Source organism: Arvicanthis niloticus, chromosome 22 (genome assembly GCF_011762505.2).
Source record: "Arvicanthis niloticus isolate mArvNil1 chromosome 22, mArvNil1.pat.X, whole genome shotgun sequence".
Classification (NCBI taxonomy): domain Eukaryota; kingdom Metazoa; phylum Chordata; class Mammalia; order Rodentia; family Muridae; genus Arvicanthis; species Arvicanthis niloticus.
Genome location: NC_133429.1, coordinates 4,026,634 through 4,046,265, shown reverse-complemented (window position 1 = coordinate 4,046,265; position 19,632 = coordinate 4,026,634). Strand labels below are relative to the sequence as shown.

The window sequence follows — 19,632 nt, the reverse complement described above, 5'->3', positions numbered from 1 at the left end:
ATGTTCTAGTGGTGGAAGCTTCTTCCCTTTGGTGGACTGTGTTGTGTCATTTCCATTTATTGTATTCTATGGAGGGAATGAGAATAGGAACCACGAAGCCTCGCCTCTGAAAGTCCCATTTCACCTCATCTGGCTCTCTCATTTCTTTGCTCCTTCTCCTTTTCCTCTTAAGCTCTACTTTATTCCTAATGGTCTGTCTGTCTGAGGCCATGAGGACGAAAAATCTGATTTTTAGAATCAGATCTTCAAAGCCTTGTAAAGCAACAAAATATGTAATTTAAATTATTTGTTGAGTGGGTAAGTGAAAAATCCAGTAATAGACATTTCAAATGACAGAATGAGGTGACTGAAGTCATCCTCAGGCTGACTGTAGCTTCGTGACCAGCCTTAACAAGAGTTAATTTGCAGTCTGTTCTTTACCCGTGAAACAACCTTGGGGGGGGGGGTGGGTGGGTAAGAGAGAGGCAATCAAAACTCAGAAGCAATCCTTATAAATACTTGTGTGTGAGCAGGTAGCTGTAAGCAGTGGATGACAGGACAGGGCTTTGAGATACTCATTGTGTCCAGGTTCTGCTAGAGTCGGCACACACTCTTTTACCTCTGTAACTCCAGAGTCCCTCTCTTCTTTTGTGGGTACTGGGAGTAAAACCCTCAAACTCAGAAGTCGCCTCTTGAGTGCTGGGATTAAAGGTGCACACACCACCATCACCTGGCCCAAGAACACTTTTTAAAGCCTCACATTGGTCTTTGACTTGAAATCAAGTCTTTATTAGATGTATCTCATAACAATACCCAGTAAAGAAAATAAGCCTACTCCAGGGGGGAACTGTGTGTGGGGTGTTGGGTATTACATTTCAAAAAACAAGTCTTAAAATAAAAAAGGAACAAGAGAAACATGAAAAGGGTTGTATTGGAGAGGGAAGGAGATGTGTGGGTTCTGTGAATTCAGGCTCTCTAGATAGAACTAGAACCTGGAGGCACAGAATATGGTGGCCTGGCCCTGGAGGAGAGGGCAGTCCACTTTGCCTAGACTCTTCCATGGGTTGGTGTTCTGTGTTAAATGATGCAAAGTCCTCTCTCAGGCCTACGGCAGTGATTTGGGGGATGTTTTGGGTTGTTCTTGCACCACTTTTTATCATTTAAAGGGTGTAAGTGTATACTGGATTTAAAAAGGTTTTCCTTTTTCAGCACCCATAGTATCTTTCTTCACCTGAAAGTCTAATGCATTTTGATGCCATTTCTATGGCAACTAGTGAACTCCAAGGGAGCAGACTCTATTTTTGTGTGTAGCTTGATAACAGGTTTAGTTGAAGACACATCTAAAATTTTGTTATAAGTCAGTGCTGCTTTTTGGAGAGAATTGAGCTTATCTAGTACAAATTTTTAAAATTAATTATTTTTTTCATTAACTGTATAACCTCACTGGCCTGGAACACACAGAGATTCTCCTGCCTCTGCCTCTAGAGTACAGGGATTAAAGGCATGTCTTTAGGCCTGGCTAGCACAAATTTTTACTATTGACTATTGTATATCCTTTTTGTGATTGAAAATGTGACTACTTAACTTTTACCTACTGCCTCAGGAAGCTTTTCTTGACTCTTATTCCTGTGTTACCTTGTGAGGTTGCCCTCTGTCGAGTCCCAGGTAAAAGTGGTGCTCCAGTCTCCTAGCTTATGTTCTTCTAGCTTTGTTAGATTTAGTTCCAGTCAGTTTCCCTTCACTTTCTTAGCCCTTTATGAACATTTATTTCCATTCTTTGCTCTCCCCCCCCCCCCACTCCCAAGTGTTCAGCACAGAAGCAACAAGAAGTTCCATGGAGGATTCATCTGGGGTGTGGTACATGTATCTCTGTATCTAGATTTTGGTTTGCTTTGGTCTGAAAGCTCCCTATCAATGAATGTTAGTTTCCTCTTAGTGTTTTGTTTTGTTTGGGGTTTTAGAGTAGTAGTTAGTGTATCCTAAGTAGTCTTTAAATTGTGTGATGACTTTGAACTTTGATATTCTTGATTCTACCCACTACTGTCTTGAGGTTATAGGTAGAGAGAGGCATGTGCTACCATGTCCAGATGGTGTGACTCTGCCACCTGAGCTATGTCCCTAGCCTAACTCTTAATTCTTAATTAGACCCAGAAGACAAACAGTCTGTAGTGGAGTACACTAAGGCTTCATTACAGACTCTAAGAGACCAACCAAGGTGCTCCTGAGGTTCCTCTGGATACCTAAATGCACCAGGGAGGGGCTGGTTATCATTGCCCTCTCACAGAGACAAGAGGAAGGAGGATGATTAGGAAAGCCCCAAGAGGGAAGGAGATATGGTTTACCTTAACTTTATTTTTTTTCCTGCACCACTCCCATCCTCTCTCTTACTAGTGTTAAATTGGGGTACTTGATTTTTGTAGGTTACTTTGTGGACGGTAGGTAGTGTCAAGTAGTAACATTATTTCTCACAAAGTCATATCTCTTAGTCAAGTGATTTTTTTTGTTTGTTTGTTTGTTTGTTTTGTTTGTTGTTTTCTGCTTTTAACTGTCATTTAAATGATATAGGGTTTATTTCAACCCCTACTCATGCCGGAAGTTACCGAGAAGGCATCAGTTTAAGTCTAAACACCCTCCTCCAACTGACTTGGTCAGATTGTCTGCACAGGCCGGCAGTGGTGGCGAACGTCTTTAAACCCGGCACTTGGGAGGCAGAGGCAGGCAGATTTCCGATTCGAGGCCAGCCTGGTCTATAGAGTGAGTTCCAGGACAGCCAGGGCTACACAGATCCTGTCTCAAAAAGAAAAAAAAAAAAAAGATTGTCTGCACAGTAAAAATTGAGCATTGGCTGAGGATTCCCTGATAGTACATGACGATGCTTGACTGGGTAGCTTCTTTAGGTAAGTGATGTATGGAAGCCAAAAATCCCCTTGACCTGTATACTTAGGAGCTTCATTGACTTCAAAAGCATCTGTGAAGGTACAGGACTTCCCAGCACCCAGGTTGTGATTCAGTCATAGTTCTAGTTCAGAGGATCTGATGTCCTCTTTGGGGTTTTGAAGGCACATGTGATACACATACCTAGAAGCAGACAAAAACATTTATATACACAAAATATTTTTTTAAGAGCCTAGAAGTCAACCCATATAGCATGTTCTAAAATTCAGCTTCACACTGCCTTTACTCACAGCACTTATAAGGCAGAGGCAAGCCTATCTCTGAGTTTGAGGTTAGCCAAGTCTACATAGTAAGCCCTCAGGAGAGAGGCTGGTGGATCTCTGAATTCAAGGACAGCCTGGTCAACTGAGTGAATTCCAGGATAGCTAGGGCTACACAGAGAAACCCTGTCTTTAAAAAAAAAAAATCGAATTTTAAATACACAATATTTTCCTTTCCCCTTCTATTCAGAAAGTCTAGAAATCTGTGGAACATGGCCTCCAAACTGGCCCTCAGGATAATTGGAGTTCTATTCCATTGTGGCTGGGCTTACCTGGTTGCTTTCACATAGTGGTAACAACAGAAGAATGAATTATTTTGAGAGATTATTTGTGGTCTTTTACAGGAAAAGTTACCCCAGCAGTCCTGATCGTGTCCATACTAGTATTTGGTTTGATTTGATTTTCACTGTATGTTACTTAAACATTTTAAATTTATGAATCCTTTACCCAGATTTAGCAGTCATGATGTAACCTGAACATCTTTTTTATTTGCACACTTGCTTGTTCCTCTAGCTTGCTGGCATCCTTTACAGAGAAGAGGGAAACAGTTTAGCTTTCTCATACTCCCAGTGTAGCTGGCCTGCCTGTTGCTTTCTGAAGGAAAAGCACTGGAACTCTAGTTGATGAAGTTGTAGCCAGACCCAGCTGGCTTCTGCTCTTCCTGGCTGCAAGATCTCTGTTGGCCCATGTTCCCTCCAGTGGGGGGAAACAGAACTTGAATATATCTCACATTCCCTTAGAAAGAAGGCTGGCTTATTTATCTCCACCTTCACTCATCTAGTTCTAGGGAAGATACAGAGCCTGCAGTACTGCAGAGTCTGAGGTAATGGGGCCGAGAACTTATCGTGTGTGTGGGAGGGGGCAGGTTATGTACAAACTGAGCAGTAAAGGCTTAAGGCTTCTAAGAGCTGCCTTGGATCACAGCCACTGGCCTGGCTCCAGGCAGTGCAGTCTGGCTCATATTATAAGCACTGTTCTCACCAGCTGCAAGAGCCAGTCAGATGGAAAAGTAATCCCATTTGTGCTTCCCCACTGACACAGATTGCACAGTTAAACAGTGCTGTCGTCATGAATGTGAAGTAGCCACTGCTCTAGGACCAGGAGAGGAATGGGCCTTCTCATACTCTTGTTGTATAACCAGTATTTCAGCAGAGATGTTCCTAGGACAGGGTAAGAGCTGCAATTTGATTTTACTGAGAAATTATATGTTTAATTTTTTCTTTTCTTTTTGATATTGTAATGTGATTACATCATTTCTCCTTTGCCTTTCTTTCTCTAGTTCCTCCCATGGGCCTCTCCTTGCTCTCTTTTACAATAATGACCTTTTAAGAGTTGATTGTTTAGATGCATATGTTTAATATATATTTATATATACTCTACTTAATATGTATAAAGTCACTTTTATGTTGTCAGGGTTGACCATTTTGGTATTGGATTTCTTCCACTCTAAGCATTTCTTAGTTGCCTGTAGTTACTTTGTGTAGGATTGAGGCTTCATGTCCTCCTCTCCCCATCCCTGTTAGCATGTCTTTTGTTCTTGTTCAGCTCATGTTTAGGTTGTCATGTTGGTGAGACTTTATAGGTATTGTTTCTGACATTACCAGAAAGCCCCCTGGTCCTCTAGCTCTGAGAAGCTTTTTGCCACCTCTTCCACAATGTTCCATGAGCTTTAAGTGCAGGGGTGTTTTGTAGATATATCCAGTTGGAGTGGGCTCCGTAAGTCTGCATTTCAGTTGCGTGTTATTTTTTTTTTTTTGAAGTGGTCTGTGTTGCATAGAAAAGTTTCCTTGACGAGGAGTGAGGACTGCACTCATCTGTAGGGTTAAAAAATGTTTAGAATGTAGTTAGGGATTAGGCTGTTTTAGTCAGCTTCTCCCAAATCTATGACTTCATGTAGCCCTGGGTAGTTGGCTAGTTTTCTAATGCCAAGCATAATTTTCCTCCTGTTGAACTACGAAGATATGTGTGCTGTGCCTGCCAGTCATTGATGTGTTTCATAGAATCCTAGCTGGATAGGACTGTTGATTGCTTCCCTCCTTTGGAAGCTTGCATGGTGCCTTCTGGTACTGTGAAAAGCTAGTTCTCAGTAAGGAGGCATTCAAGTCAGTTCCAGTTCAGAGGCCTCTGGACCCTGTATCTGAAGTGCTTGATGTCTTCAGAAATAGGGATTTACCATCCACCTCTAAAGCAACCAATAGCAATAACCAAGGCATAGCAATAACATGCATGCATGTTTGGGAGCCTCCTGAACAACTAAAAAGTTGCATGATGTTGGAGTCTTTGTTAGATGGTCTTTGTCTCTAGGAGGGATGAGAACATTTCATTTATGTATATTATTAATAGGTTTTTAAAAAACTGAGTAAGTTAGTAGTGTGATTCTTATGACTTTTTCAGACATTCTTACTGTTGTCATACTCTTCTGTATTTTTCTCCACCCAGCCTCCCTAAGTTACCCTCCCTACCACACACACACAACCCAGATCAGATCACTTATACCTTGTTACTCACCACTCTGTTTCCTCAAACCGTTACCCTGGTAATGGTCCCTTATCCTCCAGTGAGACAGAAGATAAGACGTTTGTCTTTCTGGATCTGGGTTACCCCACTCAGCATGATCTTTTGCAGTTCCGTTCATTTACCTATAAAGTCTTTGTTTTCATTTTTCTGAATTTATTTTTCCAATTATCAGTGTCCCTTACCTCTTTCTTTTTGTTCTTGAGTAGACTGTGTCACTACTTCAACTGCTTTATTCAAATCCTTGTACTTATAGAGAGGTGTTATTCTGTGTCTTTTTTTCCCCCTCTCCCTGACTTCCATGTCTTAAGGATATATGTAAATTTGAATATATTTTTCCTTATGGGCCTGGGGCTAGCCACATTGGCCAGAAGGAAACAAGTTTAAGCTATGTTTGTTCAGGTCTCTTCTCACATACCAAGCTTCAACCGGGAATTGTGCTTCAGATTTTGCCTATAATGATGTCCAAGTCTCCTTGTAAACAGATGGCCAATTACCACAAAGTGTCTCAGTTCTGATTTATTGGGAATGAAAATATTTGGAGATAGCACTACTAGAAATCTGGCTGGAGCCCTAGCTCATGAGCCATGTGATACTTGGTTACATCTGTACTGAGAGCAGGCCTGTTGAGGGATATGAAGTATTACTGTGCTGTCAGCCAAGGCAGAAGAAGCTAATGGTCATTGCTCCTGTGCTTGATGAAGCTACTCTGGATCAGAGCACACCAAGTATGTGCTACTCCACGTGACCACTAGTTGACTTTTGTGTTGTAATGGGTATCATGGTGAAGATGATGATGCCACTGTCTGACCTATGAGGTTGCTGTGAGGGTTAATTAAGCTAATAATAGGTCAAGTCTATAATGTAGAACATAAAGTATCATCAACCCTAGAAGTGAAGAGTTTTTCTAGGCTCTAGGGCCAATTACGTTAACTAGCTAACCAACATTCATAACTGTTCCTTACCTCTCTGGCATTTTGCTGCCTATGTGTTGTAATATCAAGAAAGATGTAAGTCTGAAGAGACAGGGCAGAATTGAGGAGTCACTGGGCTTGTGGGGACTAATGGAACCTGATCTGTAGCAAAATGTGGCTGCTCTCAACCTACTAAAAACTTCTTGGCAGTGGTTATAATGGGCAATTATCCATTGGGATATACACATCAGCTCACAATTTTAAGAGGTAAGGTAGTATCAAAGATGTCCTTGAGAAGATGGCATACTTAATTAATAGTTGGTAAACTTCGGGAAATATGTATGTATATATGTATGTACATGTGCAAGTTTGTTCATTATAATATGTATATTTCCACTAATTCAGAAGTTAAGCACTTGCTACTCAAGCATGAGGACTAAAGTTCAGATCCTCAGAAATTGAATGTCAGATGGGCACAGTGGCCACAGGGGCAAGTTGGCTAGCAAGACTTGCTCACTGATAAGTGAGCTCTAGGCTTGATTGGTGTTTTTTTTTTGTTTGTTTGTTTTTTTGTTTTTTGTTTTGTTTGTTTGTTTTGTTTTTTTGTCTCACACAATGTATACACTTGCCTACACACATTGAAATCCTTTTCACATGGACTCAGGTCAAAGGAAGCACTCACTAGTTTTGTGAAACTTCTAATGCCCCAAGAGCTCTGCTGAAAATGATTTTTCAAAAAAAAATCATTTTTTTGAAAGGAGAACTACTTTATCTGTATGTTGTTATAGTTACTTCTTAATGACCATCTGTCTCAAAAAATATACAGTAAGTATAACCTCTCAGATTGAGAACAATTGTGGGTACCACCTATTTCTCCCCTTTTTATTGTCTTTGTGATACTTGCTTTTTATTACACTAACAACAAGGTGTTAAGCTTTAGAAATTGCAGCACCTTTGAAAGAAATATACTAGAGCCTAACAAAAGACTGATTGCATTGTGTCAGTGCTTGCAGTGACCCTCTCACTTACATGATGTCCTTGAGACACCTTGGTATTAGTACCACACTGTCCACCCTTGCTTCTTCTTTCATCTTATTTCTCTAAACTCAAAACAGGTTATTACAGCATTTCTTTTGGAACAGATTCAGAGTCAGGGTATTCCCTTGGGTCATGAGCATTTAAGGTTGAAAACAATATGTGGAATTAGAGAATTCTGTTCCTTGACTATCTTATAATTCTTGTCTTAGTAAATGTGGCCTTCTGCCCCTTGCTAACAGGTCAGAAGTGAAAGTGGAAAGGGGGGGGCCAGCTTTTTTTGACCTCCTAAGTTGGCTTAAACAGTTGCCTTAACTGTCAGATTCTTAGCTATCATTGTTTTTTCCTCATAAATGCTGCTGTCTGTCTTGCCTAGATCAGTGCCTCTGTTGTCACTGTACTGATGAGACCTGTCTCTACTTCCCTCACCACAGGAGCACATGGAGCATACCTTGTCATCATCAGTACAGTATCTTTTCTCCTTGTCCATGGCTAGAGCAGCAGCCCAGACTTTTTCTATGGCATTGATTAAAGGGTTATTTAATCAACTCAGAATGTCTTGTCAATTGCTAAATGCCACAGACTGCCATGTAGCTCCTGTGAGACACACTGGCTAAGTAAATGACTGAGTCTGATCGTGAAGGTGGGAGGTCACTGCAGTGGAGGTGGATTTTTAATTCCCAGAGCATTTCATTTCCCCGTGGTTGTATATAGGAGTGATAGTAACAGTATTGTGGTGGGTGAGAATGAGAGCCCTGGGCTATTAGCCTGTCTCTTTGCTCCACAGCCTGCCTGCCCCACACTTATTTGCCCACTTGGCACATGTTCAGCATGTAGCATCAGAAGGAGCAGGAGGGCGTATGTGTGTGTTCAAACATTCTTTTGAGACAATTGTATGTTCCATGTTGGCATTGAACTCATGATCTTGCCTCAGCCTTGCACGTTTTGGGATTACAAGCATGTTCTAAGCTTTCTAGGAGAAATCTGATTGTGGCAACCAAACTGGAAGTCTGTCCTTTAGCTTTATTGGAGGCACTCTGTGTCTGTGTGTCTGTCTTCTTCCTCTCCCCTGCCATCCCCTCTTTAAAGGAAAGGAACTAGCATAATCCATGATACTAGCTAGACTAATGCAGTATTTTACCATGCTTACCCTCCAACAAATTGTTCTGAACTCACAGCTCAGTTATCTCTTCGCTTCTGGGTTGCTTTTCACAGGCTGCCTGGCTGGTCTTTTATCATCACCCCCACCAGACTTATGTGAGGTAGATGTATATTTAGTTCCAGCTCTTGGTACCCCTTCGCCATCTCTAGTGCTATGTCAAAGAGATACCAGGTCAAGGTTTTATAGCCATGAAGCCCTTCCTTATCCTACTTACTCTTTTTGAGCTGGGGATCAGAGTGAGAGAGGTTGCTGCTCCTCACCTGTGGTTTATTTATAAACCTTAGTATATTTCATTGGGATGGTTAAATAGACAAGTATGATTTTTTTTAATGAGCCCAGTACCTACTTTTTCATGAGATTTCTTTTCTCAGTTAAACATGTATTATTTGAATATTTACCCAGAGAATGTCTAATAAATGTGAAGCTGTCCAAAGCCAAGTGCATAGCCTTACCTTACTGTTCTCTCTTGTGTACCCCGGCCTAAATAGAAGTGTTAACTTGATTTTGTGCTTTATAATTCACAGATATAAGCAAGGGCTTACATTATCTTATCCCATCACACAGCCAGCATCCTCTAAAGGTCTGTAGGAGAAAGGGCCATGCAAGTTTATGAAACATAGCTTTATTATACCTTCTCTCTGTAGTTCCCAGTGGATTCACTTGCTCCTTATCAGCTCTACTCAGTGCTCTGCCCCTGGTTGTTGATAGTAATATCTATCTTCTGTGCTAGATGGTCACTTTTTTGGGGGTAGGGGGTTTACTGGAATTGTATATACTAGGCATGCACTCTACCACTGAGGTATATCCACCCAGTCCCCTTCTTATTTTATTTTGTGACACAAATCTGACTGAGTTGTTCATATAGGTCTTAAACTTAGCAAAACCACCTTCCTCAGCCTCCAGAGTAGTTGAGATTACTGGCCATCACCACCAAGCCCAAATGTCCGGTCTTAACAGAGATGATTACTAGTAGGGCTCTTTTAGTTGGAGGGTGGAATAGCTCTCCCAGCCACCTTGACCAGATAATACCAACGAAGCCCAATCTTTGGAGTCTGCAGCCAGGGTTACTCATTTCTAGTTTGGCTTATGTGCTGTCTGGTTTTTGATGGGGCTTGTTTTCTTTCTGTGTAGAGTGCCTGGTGAAGAATGTGATGGGATCACTAGCATGTCTACAGAGAGCGGCCCTGGGACACGATTGAGAAATCTGCCAGTAATGGGGGATGGACTAGAAACTTCCCAAATGTCTACAACGCAGGCCCAGGCCCAACCCCAGCCAGCAAATGCAGCCAGCACCAATCCTCCACCCCCAGAGACCTCCAACCCTAACAAGCCCAAGAGGCAGACCAACCAACTGCAATATCTGCTCAGAGTGGTGCTCAAGACACTATGGAAACACCAGTTTGCGTGGCCTTTCCAGCAGCCTGTGGATGCCGTCAAGCTGAACCTCCCTGTGAGTAGCTGTCTGGGTAGGGCCTATGGTTTCCACCACCACCAGTCTCTCCTGGTGAAGGCAGATTCTGCAGAAGGGTAGAGTTGGGTTTGAAGTCATTGAACTCTGAACACCAGTGTCTACAGTGGCCTTTCAGTATATTGTTGTTGTATTTAGACTTGAAAATCAAACAGGAAAGAAAGAGGAAGCTAACTGGGCTAGACATTAACTGATTTCTTAGTTAATTGGGACCCCAGGTAAAGTTATATGGACAAAGTTTAAAAACAGGGTGAGCTGATGTCAGAACCCCAACTAGTACTTCAAGCCTTTTTCTTAGCTGTGGTTGGTCAGCCTGTGCAGAGATGACTGCAACAGCAATCACTTGAAGTACCACTAAAGCACTCCTAAGCTGGGAAAGACCGTAGACTATCTCCTAGGGAGTGATGCATGCAGGCTCTGCGGGTTGAAGGGGATTGCCACTGTCCTCTGGGGATCTCTCCTCCAGTTTACTTGGTCTTGTCTTTCTTGGGGAGTGTCCCATTTGTACATAGCCCTAGCAGACAGCTCTACAATCTGAACTACTATACTGAGCCTCAGTGAATGGTTAGGACAAGTGCTTTCATAGTTCCCTTTAAAGGCCAAGGCTCTCTAAGTTACTCTCTGGTATGTATTAATTTCCATGCGCCCCTGCCCAATTGTGTTATGTGATGGTAGCCATTATACAGGTTGGGTCTATGAGGGCTAGAACTTCTTCATATGGAGTTGGTGGCTTAGCTTCTAATGGGTGTTCAAGTTCTTCAAAATGTGATAACCTACTCTGACCTGTCTAGAAAAATCACAGTTCTAATAACTGTGTTGTCCACTAAATATGTCTTTTGGCTTTAGGAGAAGAGACAAGACACCTGGGTTACGAACTTGTGTGTGTGTGTGTGTGTGTGTGTGTGTGTGTGTGTGTGTGTGTGTGTGTGTGTGTGTGTGTGTGTAGTGCCTACCATTGACTAAGACAGGGTTTCTCTGTGTAGCCCTGGCTGTCCTGGAACTCACTCTGTAGACCAGGCTGGCCTCAAACTCAGAAATCCGCCTGCCTCTGCCTCCCAAGTGCTGGGATTAAAGGCGTGCGCCACCACCGTCTGGCATGGCCACACTTTCTAATCCTTCCTAAACAGTGTACCAATAGGGACCAAACATTTCAGTATATGGGCCTATGGCAGCTATTCTCATTAGACCACCATAGCCAACACTCTTAGGTCAAATAGGATGTAAGGAGCTGGGAGTGGAAGGCAGGTTTCCAAACTTTATGAGAAGAGGGGCAAGGAGAGCTCTTATTGAAGAGGCCAAATAATCACCAGCAAACAGTAGTGCCCAGATTGCTACGTCAGAGAGTCCCACACTATGATGCTGTTGGCTGTTAGAAGACCAATAGCCTTAGAGAGATATGACATAGAAGTCAAACCAGATTGTGATAGTGTGAATGAAATGATGAGGATATGAAACTGCTATTTGAAGAAACTTGGATTTGAGGGAAACCTATGTCCGGGCTAGAATAGAAAATAAGTTTTTTTTAATAGAAAGATTTAATAGGGGCAGAGGCACAGAATCATGAAGGCGTAAAGTCCAACCAATGTAAGAGATTCCTAGGGGACTCAGGTGAGTTCACAGGAACATGCTGGGATTCCTAAAGGACTCAAGTGAGGTTATGGGAATATCCTGGCCAGTAAGTAAGTATATGGTAGATGGTGCCTGTCTGTTACAATCTGTCAGGTGCAGAGCTGGAACTCCTTAAGGTGAACCTGAATTCCCCTCTTTCGGATGATGTGCATCCTACCTCTCTTTTGTTACCACATTTAGCAGCCTTTTTAAAAATGAAGGGACAGAGTCCTAGGCTGGCCTTGAACTTGTTATAGAGTCAGGTCTGGTCCTTTTACTGTATACCCTCCTAAGGTTTGAACTGCAGGTATGTACCTCTACTGATGTCTTCAAAGAAAGGTTGCTGAACAAGAGGAATCTCAAGACCGTTAATCTGAATAGACCTGGGGGCTAATCAGCTGGTGCCATAAGAGCTCATACTTTTTCAGAACTATTAGAAAGCCGCCTTCCAGGCCCCCCTTTTGTGTTTTCTGGGGCCCCTATGTCTTCACATGCAGTTTGACCTTTTGTCCTCCCTTAAGCCCATTGCCTTAGCTCTTCCGTTCTTTCCCCCAGCATTCTTTTATCCCACTGCTCTTCAGCTTGCCCTTTAATGCTGTCCTTCTGTCTTTGAGCCACTTGAAACACAGCCAATGCAGGTCTAAACACTGTTCTCAGAGTTTTGTCCACAGAATAAAAATATTTAGATTTCCATAGGTGTTAGTTTATTGTTTTTAGTTCTCTAAGGAAGGGGGGAGACAGCATGAAATGTTAGAAGGTCTGATTTTTAGTTGCCCTTTGACCTGGGTGTATAGATGCAGCCTTTACCAGAGCAAGACGCTTGAATGTGCCTCCTCTTGCATAGACAATAAGTAGCCCTTTCTTTCTGGGTGTCAGCACATCTCAAAACTTCATTGCCTACTTTAATTTTGGAACAGTACCTTGATGCTCTCCTCTTTCCCTCTACCCCCAAGAACTGCTTTTTAAAATGCTGTGTGCCTTTCCTGATACTTACAAGGAAGGGATATTTTAACACTCCCAAAGAGAAGGGGAGCTTATAAGGCTCCACCCCTACCTGAGGAGATAGTACCAGTTGGCTGCTGAGAGGAAGGAGAATCAGTTTTCTTTGGGGATTTGTCTACTGGGAGGTTGCTGATGCCCCTAACAGTCCCACCCATGCACATACAGGCATCACTACTTTGACTTAGTGGAATGTTTAAAAAGGAAAACAAGGAGGCCTTGATGAGGGGATTGGGAGATGAAGGCAGATATTGATCAAAATACACTGTGTATACACTAAATTATCTTTTTTGTTTTATGTAAAAAGAAAGTATTTGTTCCCCCTCTCCCCCCGTGAAGACAACCTGTTAGCTTGTATATTACCCTGTCCAGATTGCCATCCAGTATTTAGGAATCTGCCCACTACTCACTTGACATTCAGTTCTTCATTGACACCATGGGAAAATCTTTGGCTGTGGAGTTACTAAGGCATAGAGAGCTCACATGCCCAAGCAGCCATGGCTGCCCCAGTAACACTGGCCTTTGATTTCTCTGCTCCTCAGGATTACTATAAGATCATTAAAACACCCATGGATATGGGAACAATAAAGAAGCGCTTGGAAAACAACTATTACTGGAATGCTCAGGAATGTATCCAGGACTTCAACACTATGTTTACAAATTGTTACATCTATAACAAGGTGAGACGTTGGGGGCAGAGGTCCAGTTCCCCTGCTTAGGAAGAAGGGGAAGTAAAAATAGGGATACTTGTCAGGAGCCTTAAGGGCGGGCAGGGTCGGAGGGATAGCTGGGCTGTAAGTATGACAGCAAGAGACTCCCAGAAGTAGGATAATGGGACATGTAATTGTGCATAGGATTGGGTGTTTCTTTTGTGGGGAGGAGGGCATTATCCTTGTTAGCCTGAAGCATCTGCCTCAAGTACCCTGGGGTTTTTATTTTAGTTCTTGAGCATGTCTAATAGAGAATGTATGAGGACAGATGATACCAGATGGTCCATTGGGATGGTGTAAATTTTCAGGTAAAAGAGCCTGCACAACTTAGAGTTTTGCAGAGGTGTGCTCAGGCACAAACCTTGATGTGAGAGGGTACAGTGGGGCTAGCTGCAGACCCCAGCTGTTCTGTGGGTCACAGTCTCCTGGAACTGTGGACATGGCCATAAAATCCAGTGTCCTCCTGGTCTTACATACAGACCCACGGGTCACTTCTAACCCCGTACGTAGCCAAACCTTTCGGCTCGGCTGTGCCATGAAGCCAGATCATTTGTTTACAGTTCAGACCACAGATGTGATTAAAACCAACCCTTTCAAATAGAACGACTCTGGAGGAGACACTATACAGAACTCAGCTTTGACCTCTGCTCGTGTAGTGGGTAAAATTGCCCAGAAGAGATGGGTAGGGTAGTTTCTTGAAGTTTACTGTGTTTTGTAAAGCTTTAGTTCTCACCACTTAGGTGGAAATTAAAATGTACAGACTAGGCCCCTCAGTTAGAGCTGAACGGGGACAGCATGTTCTGGACGTGGTGACAGAGTGGGGATCCATAAGGCAATGTGATGAGGGCTTTGTTCAAACCTCACTGAGCTGCCATTGGGGTACATTAGGGAGCACTGTTGGAAAAGTCCTAAAAAGTATTCATCACCAAAAAAAATGCTGTGTAATTTAAGTATTTCTAGTGAGTTTGTTTGAGTTGTATCTGAAGAAGTCCAAAAGTAAAGGAGGGCCTCCTGTAAGGAAATTGACTGAGGTGGTAGGTACATAAGGCACAAGGATAGTTTCTTGGAGCTTAAAACGGAAGGGAGATTCAGGTGGATAGGTCTTGTTAGGAATACCAAGTGGCATAACCATTATGGCCCCTGGAGTCCATATCATGGAAGGAGCCTGGGTACAATGCTCCATGTGTTGGGGCATGGGGTGGCCTTTGTGTCCCGTCCACAGAGATGGGGAAGAAGGGGCCTTCCAGCTCTACCCCACCTGTTTCCTCATCCAGCCTGGAGGATGACATCGTCTTAATGGCAGAAGCTCTGGAGAAGCTCTTCTTGCAAAAAATCAATGAACTGCCTACAGAAGAAACTGAGATCATGATAGTCCAGGCAAAAAGGAAGAGGACGAGGGAGGAAAGAAACAGGTAGTTGTGTTTCTCCCTCATCTTTGCCTACTTACCAAGTTTAGTAAAAGCTAGTGATTACAGGGAGTTAGGTGGTGACAGCAAATATTTCATTGCTGTTGTTTGAACAGGGTGGGTTTAGTTCCAGTATTATCTATGCTCCCAGGAGGTCCCGTGGGTCTGAAGTCTCCCCTTGGCAAAAGTCATTGGGCCCTGAGTGTATAAAGGAACTTAGGTATAAAAGAAAGCTTGGCTTTTCCAAGCATTTGGTGTTTGAATTCTTTACCTTTAGTGCTGTAAATGCTTATTGCTTTTCTCTCAATTTTATTATTTATTAGTTATTTTGTGGTGCTAAAACTCAAATCTAGCACAACTCACATGGTTAGGCAAGTATTCACCACGAGCTTCACAACCCAGCCTTGCTTTTCTGTTTAGAATAAAGAAATTATTCTGACAGAAGCTGTTGTAACTTATGTCCCAATCTTTAAGGTTTGTTACCTAAATTCCCTTAATGCCAGTCATGTTTGCCTCTGGTGCTCACTCATCTGAAGCCAGTCACTTAATTCTTCCTGCTGCCAGTTCCCAACTGCAACCACTACTAACAAAACTCAAGCAGCCATCTGCAAAGTTTGCTATTAACAGATACTATGTCCTGTACTTAACAGTTCTGAGCTGCAAAAGGGTGACAGTTTTCGGGGGCTCCTGGTTGTTAGTTGTTTGTTTCTTTGAAGAGATGCTTTTAGCCTGGCCTATCATTCCTCTAAAGTGGCAAAGACACGGGGGACCACTGAATCCAAAGTAGCTCTTGGAATTACCAAAGAAAGCCAGTCATTGAAATGTATGTTCCCAGTCCCTTTTCCTCTCCCTCCCTTCCACTCTCTACTTCCCTCTTGGCCTCCACCCCGCCTCCCCCTCCTTCCCTCTGTTAACTCAGACTCAAAATCTTCATGCCTCTTGAGTATTGTTATTACAGATATTCACTAATACAACTTTTGGCAGGTACACATATTAAATCACATCCTTATCCATAACATGCATAACTCCTTACTTTCTGGGACTAACAGTTTTGATTATTTGACTATAGAGCAGGCATGGGAATCAGTCCTGGAAGATGCCAGGGCTTGTTCATTAGAAAGAAAATGGGAAACTCATTAGAACCTCCTCTCCTCCTTCATATGGTTCCTGGACAGTGCTCTACAGCCTACAGAACTAGAATACTTTTTCTTCCCTACCTCCCCCCCCCCCCAGGGTTTTTATTGACATAGCCCAGGCTGGCCCAAAGCCTTAATCCTTGTACCTTGACTCCTCACTTCCAAGATTACAGGCTTTAAAAGAACTTGTTTTATAGAGTGTTGGGTTTTTTTTTTTTTTTCTTCTTCTTATTCTTCTTCTTCTTTCTTCATGTCATTCCGTCTGCATGTAAAGGATTTGGGCAGTACAATCCTTTGTTTTTAATTCTGATTTGGTGTGCCATGTAACTATTTTTGTGTGGAAGTTATGGTACAGTTGCAGGGAAACAACCTGGGTAGTCAAAATTGTCCATAGTCCCCAGTAGTTCTGAGCATTGAGATCAACCTAGTTTTCAGAAACTCTGCAAGGCTGGCTGCTGCCAGATCCTGCCAAAAGTACTCTGAAGGAAATGAGGGCAGCTGTTTGGATTCCCCAAGGAACATTTTTTATGATTTTCAATGTGCAACTTTGGTGCTAACACAGTCTAAGTTTGCTACTTTTTAGCCTGGGCTTCCCTTCTTATGACAGTCGTATCTGAGTGAGGAGTTGCCACCAAGGACACCTCAGGAAATGTAGCACGATACTGCTTTCCCCTCAACCCTGGGGACATGGGGATATGTTTGGGCACAGTGATACCTGGAGTGTTCCAGATGGTTGGATAATCTTATCATTAAACAAACCTGTATGGGTGTTTGTCAGGTTCAGCCAGTGATGCTAGCATATTTTTTAAAATTTCCTATCCTTTTTATGATTGGTAGGACAGCAAAGCCTGGTGTATCCACGGTACCAAACACAACTCAAGCATCAACTTCTCCACAAACCCAGACGCCTCAGCAGAACCCTCTCCACCTGTGCAGGCCAAACTCACCCCTTTCCTGCTGTTACCCCAGACCTCATTGCGCAGCCCTGTTATGACAATGGTGCCCCCCCAGCCCACTTCAGACTCCTTCACCGGTACCCCCCCAGCCACCACCACCACCTGCTCCAGTTCCACAGCCTGTGCAGAGTCACCGCCTATCATGCGACTTACCCCACAGCTACGAAGTTGAGCATCCTGGGCACTGGTGGAGTGCTGCCACCAGAAACGGCTGCCAGGATTCTATAGTTGTTTCTTCTATGGGCTGTGTGGTCAAGCCAGGAAAACTTCAGGAGGTTCTATGGCCTCTAAGGGAGCAAATACTCTATTCAGTTTTGTGTTTTTCTCCTGTTGCTGGCTGGTTCTATTCAGCTGTGGAGAACAGTGATGTGTGACAGGGTCTCCATGCAGGTTACACCTTTGGGCCTGTCCTGAGTATTGGGATCCTAGTCAGGGCTTGGTCAGAGTGATCCTGAAGAGCAACTGTAACCAGCCAGCGCCTTGATTGAGACTTTTGTGCCTGTGCTCATGCAGACAAAGAAAGGGTGAAGAGAAAGCAGATACCATACCCCCCACAACCATCGACCCCATTCAGAGCCGCCCTCATTGGCCCCAGAGCCTAAGACAGCCAAGCTGGGGGGGTCCTCGCCGGAGAGCAGCAGACCTGTGAAGCCCCCAAAGAAGGATGTACCAGACTCACAGCAGCATCCAGGGCCAGAGAGAGCAGCAAGATCTCTGAGCAGCTGAAGTGCTGCAGTGGCATCCTCAAGGAGATGTTTGCCAAGAAACATGCTGGCCTATGCCTGGCCTTTCTACAAGCCTGTGGATGTGGAGGCACTGGTCTGCACGACTAATACTGTGACATCATTAAACATCCCATGGAACATGAGCACAATCAAGGGTTAGCTACCAGGACCCTGGGATGGTGGTCAGAAACAGGATTTTCTCCTAGACTAATCCAGTAAAGTTTTGGGTGACCCCGCTGAAGGTTCATGTGTTGAAATGAACACTAACCTAGAGTGCTTGGTTTCAGGTTTCTGCCTCTTTCCTTGGTGTAAAGAGATGTAAGATGCATACTCCAAGGCTCTCTCAGTGCCCCTGTACTTCTTTGCACCTGGCAGATGGTCTAGGAAACGCTGGGTACTCTGGGCTTAATGTGTTGGAAGAAAGGCTTTGCTCTTTCATCTGTAGAAGGCACAGCACTATCTACTACATCATCACCAAAGTATTTTATTTAAGGACTTTATAATTTTTTCTCCTGGAAGTAGAAAAATATTGCTCAAAAACAGGAGACAATAGCTGTGTCCAACTTGTATCTTTTCTGTATCTTTCAGTACAAGCACATGCAAGATTGAACTCTGTGTTTTATTTTCTCATCAGTTCTGGTGTAATCTTTTCTGGGATTCTGTGTGTTCAGTTTCCCTTTAGACATTGTACTGACCTCAGTAGGTAAGCTTGGTATGAACAATCATTTCCTAGCCCTGAGACTTGGCAGCTATATCTCCGTACCTGTCTTGTGCTGAGAACTGGAGTGATAGCCTATTGTTCCTCTTTATCCCCATAATCCATACTCTATCTGGATTCGACTGAGAGCCACTAAGAAAGCCACCTTGTTTCCACAGTAGCCATCAGTGTGTGTGTGTGTGGTGTGTGTGTGTGTGTGTGTACCAAAACACCCATATACACACAGCATTCAAACACGACAGAATGTCTAACTAGGACCTATTTTGTATTTGCAGTCTAAACTAGAGTCCCGGGAGTACAGGGATGCCCAGGAATTTGGTGGCTGATGTGCGATTGATGTTCTCCACTGCTACAAGTATAACCCCCCTGACCATGATAGTAGCCATGGCTCGAAAACTCCAGGTAAGGCTCCAACGTTAGCCAGTACCTTGTCTAGGCCTTGGCAGGTGTTATTCTGTCACTTCACTCATAATAATACAGTGTGGCTTGGAGGATTTTTTTTTGTTTGTTTGTTTTTGAGATAAGGTCTCTCTTATGTAGACCTGGCTGTTCTGGAACTCTCAACGTAGACCAGCTAGCATCAGACTAGCAGAGATCCTCCTGCCCTACTCCTGAGCCATATGTAACTCACCGAATACATACATTTAAGTTAGGGGTCATTATCTTACATGTGAGCAGCTGGTTCTGTCTGTTTGTCTCTCTCTCCCCCCCTCCCCCAAGCAAACCTGGGGGCGGCTTTTATTTAAAGAAAGGTACGTACCTAAATTTACAGAGACCTGTAAGGTGCAAGTGTTTTAAACCATTTAGGCCATCTCTATAATGCCCAGACCTGCCTTTTAAACGAAACTATAAGATCTTAATTCCAGCCATTTTCTTTAGTTCATGGGTTGCTACTTCTCTCAGGTCAGTGGTCCTGCTATTATGAAGGAGCGGTATGTTGGTTGTGGTTCTCAAGACGTCTTGGGTCTGCTTACATAGCAATCTCTAGGTGGTCCCAGGGCAGAGATTTGCAAAGCTTTTTGGTGACTCATTGATCTTTGTCACACAGAGGTCACTAGAACTTTAGTGATTCCCTGCCTGCATACTA

At 43.3% G+C, this 19,632-nt stretch overlaps 1 pseudogene across 1 annotated transcript in view; it reads left to right on the top strand.

The window, feature by feature from the left end:
* Positions 1-4,221: 4,221 nt before the first annotated feature.
* LOC143435925 (bromodomain-containing protein 4-like) overlaps positions 4,222-19,632 on the top strand; it is a 28,046-nt pseudogene continuing 12,635 nt past the window's right edge. Inside the window, exons 1-7 of the transcript XR_013106231.1 lie at positions 4,222-4,364; positions 9,951-10,269; positions 13,437-13,574; positions 14,886-15,022; positions 16,989-17,237; positions 17,575-17,964; positions 18,805-18,947. The product of XR_013106231.1 is annotated as a bromodomain-containing protein 4-like (transcript). The remainder of the gene's footprint in view (positions 4,365-9,950; positions 10,270-13,436; positions 13,575-14,885; positions 15,023-16,988; positions 17,238-17,574; positions 17,965-18,804; positions 18,948-19,632) is intronic.